This window comes from Schistocerca serialis, unplaced genomic scaffold (genome assembly GCF_023864345.2).
Source record: "Schistocerca serialis cubense isolate TAMUIC-IGC-003099 unplaced genomic scaffold, iqSchSeri2.2 HiC_scaffold_332, whole genome shotgun sequence".
In the NCBI taxonomy this organism is placed as follows: domain Eukaryota; kingdom Metazoa; phylum Arthropoda; class Insecta; order Orthoptera; family Acrididae; genus Schistocerca; species Schistocerca serialis.
The window spans coordinates 25,001-30,000 of record NW_026047903.1 but is presented as its reverse complement, the minus strand read 5'-3'; the positions used below and the strand labels follow the sequence as shown (position 1 = coordinate 30,000).

General features: G+C 53.3%; 1 non-coding gene across 1 annotated transcript in view; it reads right to left on the bottom strand.

The window, feature by feature from the left end:
* Positions 1–1,492, bottom strand: part of LOC126445150 (small subunit ribosomal RNA) — a 1,910-nt gene extending 418 nt beyond the window's left edge. Inside the window, exon 1 of the ribosomal RNA XR_007582961.1 lies at positions 1–1,492. This exon is cut by the window's left edge and continues 418 nt beyond it. This is a non-coding gene — a ribosomal RNA (small subunit ribosomal RNA).
* Positions 1,493–5,000: the final 3,508 nt, after the last annotated feature.

Below are 5,000 nucleotides of genomic sequence, written 5' to 3'. Positions count from 1 at the left end.
TAAGAAGAAAAGTAATCGCTGACAGCACGAAGGATGTCACGCGACTAGTTAGCAGGCTAGAGTCTCGTTCGTTATCGGAATTAACCAGACAAATCGCTCCACCAACTAAGAACGGCCATGCACCACCACCCACCGAATCAAGAAAGAGCTATCAATCTGTCAATCCTTCCGGTGTCCGGGCCTGGTGAGGTTTCCCGTGTTGAGTCAAATTAAGCCGCAGGCTCCACTCCTGGTGGTGCCCTTCCGTCAATTCCTTTAAGTTTCAGCTTTGCAACCATACTTCCCCCGGAACCCAAAAGCTTTGGTTTCCCGGAGGCTGCCCGCCGAGTCATCGGAGGAACTGCGGCGGATCGCTGGCTGGCATCGTTTATGGTTAGAACTAGGGCGGTATCTGATCGCCTTCGAACCTCTAACTTTCGTTCTTGATTAATGAAAACATACTTGGCAAATGCTTTCGCTTCTGTTCGTCTTGCGACGATCCAAGAATTTCACCTCTAACGTCGCAATACGAATGCCCCCGCCTGTCCCTATTAATCATTACCTCGGGTTCCGAAAACCAACAAAATAGAACCGAGGTCCTATTCCATTATTCCATGCACACAGTATTCAGGCGGGCTTGCCTGCTTTAAGCACTCTAATTTGTTCAAAGTAAACGTGCCGGCCCACCGAGACACTCACTCAAGAGCACCCTGGTAGGATTGCAACGGGGTCCGCCTCGGGACGCACGAGCACGCACGAGGCGCGTCGCACGCCTTCAGCTCGCCCCACCGGCAGGACGTCCCACGATACATGCCAGTTAAACACCGACGGGCGGTGAACCAACAGCGTGGGACACAAATCCAACTACGAGCTTTTTAACCGCAACAACTTTAATATACGCTATTGGAGCTGGAATTACCGCGGCTGCTGGCACCAGACTTGCCCTCCAATAGATACTCGTTAAAGGATTTAAAGTGTACTCATTCCGATTACGGGGCCTCGGATGAGTCCCGTATCGTTATTTTTCGTCACTACCTCCCCGTGCCGGGAGTGGGTAATTTGCGCGCCTGCTGCCTTCCTTGGATGTGGTAGCCGTTTCTCAGGCTCCCTCTCCGGAATCGAACCCTGATTCCCCGTTACCCGTTACAACCATGGTAGGCGCAGAACCTACCATCGACAGTTGATAAGGCAGACATTTGAAAGATGCGTCGCCGGTACGAGGACCGTGCGATCAGCCCAAAGTTATTCAGAGTCACCAAGGCAAACGGACCGGACGAGCCGACCGATTGGTTTTGATCTAATAAAAGCGTCCCTTCCATCTCTGGTCGGGACTCTGTTTGCATGTATTAGCTCTAGAATTACCACAGTTATCCAAGTAACGTGGGTACGATCTAAGGAACCATAACTGATTTAATGAGCCATTCGCGGTTTCACCTTAATGCGGCTTGTACTGAGACATGCATGGCTTAATCTTTGAGACAAGCATATGACTACTGGCAGGATCAACCAGGGAGCTGCGTCAACTAGAGCTGAGCAGCCGGCCGCCCGGGAGTGTGTCCCGGGGGCCCGCGCGAACACGCAAGCGTCCGCTCAATTATTCTGCAAACAGGAGGAGGCTGAGCTCCCCTGCACCATACACCTCGAAACCCTCTCAGGTCCCGGCGGCGCGCAGCGCCGTCCTAAGTACTTGGTCGGGTTCGAGAGAGGCGCAATCGCCCGGGGTTTGGCGAGTAGACGCTTTAGGTGCGACCACCCGTGCTCCCAACTGAGCTTGCCGCTGCCGACAGAGGCCCGGGAGCGTGCTGTCGTGGCATTGCCGGCGGGAGACAACACGCGCCACCTACGGTGACCGGCAGCTCCAACGCCAGCGCCACAGAAGGACAAAAGCCCCACTTGGGTGCCGAAGCGAACTCTCCCAGCACAGCGCACGCGCCAACACGTCCGCACAGCTGCGATACAAACCACCTGCGAGAACCGCAGAGGCGACCGAGCAGCAGACGGCGTCGCGGCGCCGAGCGCCGGGCGGCGGCGCATCCTCAGCGCACACAGTCCTCAATCGGACCAGCACACTGCAGATGTCCACCGCGCTTCGCACCGGGCCCGCGAGGACCTACTTTGGCCGCACGGCGCCGCGTGCAGGGTGCGCCGGCGCGCAGCTGCGCCGCCTGCCGCCTCCGTCGGCCGGCGCGCCTGCCACTGGCCGCCCCCACCAGCCGGCTGTAGCGCGTGCGCCCACGCACCGCGCGGCCAGCACGCCGGGAGGCCCCCCCTCACCAGCCGGGGACGGTCCCACCCAGCCACCGCCGCGTATCGCTTCACACCCAGATGCCATTCACGTTTGTGGGCATGGTGGGTATCGCTGGAACAACCGGTTGGTAGCTCAACCGATCGTCGCCATCACTGATTCACCTCTAGCGAGAACAACCGCACCACAACGGTTTACCAGTTGTTCATTTGCGTAACGTCACCAGCAAACGTAGGCGTCCATCGCCATTTGCAAATTCAACGATTGTTGCATGCCTGTGTCAGGTGTCACGACACACTATGTCTGCCCACATACACGCAACAACATGTGCACGCTTCGCGAACACGTGGAAGGTGGCCCCCGTACGTATGCGATGTCCATTGCGCGAACGACTGTCAACCGGCCTCTGTCGCATGTCGCAGATGTGGAACGCAGTGCACCATGCTATCACGGTGTGTGAGAAGAGACGACTACGTCTGACAACACGCGCCACTACATCAACAGACGGCTCATGCTGATCGCCATCCAGGGCATACCACACTGCAATCCAGCTCTTATAGGGAGACGACACGTAGCTGAGTGCACAACATTTGGACCGCATGGTTCGCCGTTGTTGGCGCAGTCGTTGTACGGTCACATGTACCACGATGTATCATTCAGTACATGAGGACCAATGTGCAGTACAGTGTGTGATTTGGACGTACAACATCAGCGGACAGTTGACACAGGCCGTACCACAGCGTAGGCTAAGTGCTTCGCCATGCGAATGCCAATGAACAACTGCAAATGCCAATGAACAACTGCAAAGGGCATTGAGCATGTACGTCCTGCTGCCATCCACATTACAGTGTATAGCTGCAAGGTGTTTAACATGAAGCGATACACTGGGGACCGGGCAGTGCGAGTAGCAAACTATATTGCGGGGGTTGCAGTTAGGCAACACTACACTAATTTAACGCGTCGTATGACAATTACAGAGCAGGTTAAGGCCCAACGTGTGTTGGGTTAAGGCCCAACGTGTGTTGGGTTAAGGCCCAACGTGTGTTGGGTTAAGGCCCAACGTGTGTTGGGTTAAGGCCCAACGTGTGTTGGGTTAAGGCCCAACGTGTGTTGGGTTAAGGCCCAACGTGTGTTGGGTTAAGGCCCAACGTGTGTTGGGTTAAGGCCCAACGTGTGTTGGGTTAAGGCCCAACGTGTGTTGGGTTAAGGCCCAACGTGTGTTGGGTTAAGGCCCAACGTGTGTTGGGTTAAGGCCCAACGTGTGTTGGGTTAAGGCCCAACGTGTGTTGGGTTAAGGCCCAACGTGTGTTGGGTTAAGGCCCAACGTGTGTTGGGTTAAGGCCCAACATAGGTTGGGTTAAGGCCCAACATAGGTTGGGTTAAGGCGCAACATAGGTTGGGTTAAGGCGCAACATAGGTTGGGTTAAGGCGCAACATAGGTTGGGTTAAGGCGCAACATAGGTTGGGTTAAGGCGCAACATAGGTTGGGTTAAGGCGCAACATAGGTTGGGTTAAGGCGCAACATAGGTTGGGTTAAGGCGCAACATAGGTTGGGTTAAGGCGCAACATAGGTTAGGTTAAGGCGCAACATAGGTTAGGTTAAGGCGCAACATAGGTTAGGTTAAGGCGCAACATAGGTTAGGTTAAGGCGCAACATAGGTTAGGTTAAGGCGCAACATAGGTTAGGTTAAGGCGCAACATAGGTTAGGTTAAGGCGCAACATAGGTTAGGTTAAGGCGCAACATAGGTTAGGTTAAGGCGCAACATAGGTTAGGTTAAGGCGCAACATAGGTTAGGTTAAGGCGCAACATAGGTTAGGTTAAGGCGCAACATAGGTTAGGTTAAGGCGCAACATAGGTTAGGTTAAGGCGCAACATAGGTTAGGTTAAGGCGCAACATAGGTTAGGTTAAGGCGCAACATAGGTTAGGTTAAGGCGCAACATAGGTTAGGTTAAGGCGCAACATAGGTTAGGTTAAGGCGCAACATAGGTTAGGTTAAGGCGCAACATAGGTTAGGTTGAGGCACAATATAGGTTAGGTTGAGGTACCGTATAGGTTAGGTTAAGGTACAGTATAGTTTAGGTTAAGGTACAGTATAGTTTAGGTTAAGGTACAGTATAGTTTAGGTTAAGGTACAGTATAGTTTAGGTTAAGGTACAGTATAGTTTAGGTTAAGGTACAGTATAGTTTAGGTTAAGGTACAGTATAGTTTAGGTTAAGGTACACATTGTTGTATGGAAAGGTGTAATGGGGGGGGGGGGGGGGCGGCCGGTCGGTTTGTTGATTGTGATTATAGTAAGTGGATGCCTGCGGCATCATCTGATTTGCCACGTCAGGATGCACCTTTGGCTCATGACAGGCGGCGCTCCGATTCCATGCTTGTGGCAGACCTGTGTCTTTCATTCCTGCCATTGTTTGTGTGCTGTGAGAGGAGGCAGTATTGTGATGTTGGGTGCACCCCTGTGTAGGACATGTGTGGGTGTTGGTGGCTTAGCTGAGCAATGGTGGTTGTCGGGGGGGTGGGATATTCCGTTTTCTGAGTGGACCTCCCAGTCTGGTTATGACAGTGTGGATTGTCTCATGTGGCGGAGAGGATGCACTGGGTGTTGTTCCATGCTGGTGCTTACATATTGTCTGTGTGCGTGTTACAGGCGGAGAGTAGTGCGTGATAAGAGTGTGTGGCTGCCGTGTGGTTGTGATTGTGAGCAGAGTCTTTCAGCATGTATACGGACAGTTGTATATATTATCTGTATTCTGATGGGTCTATGTATTACTA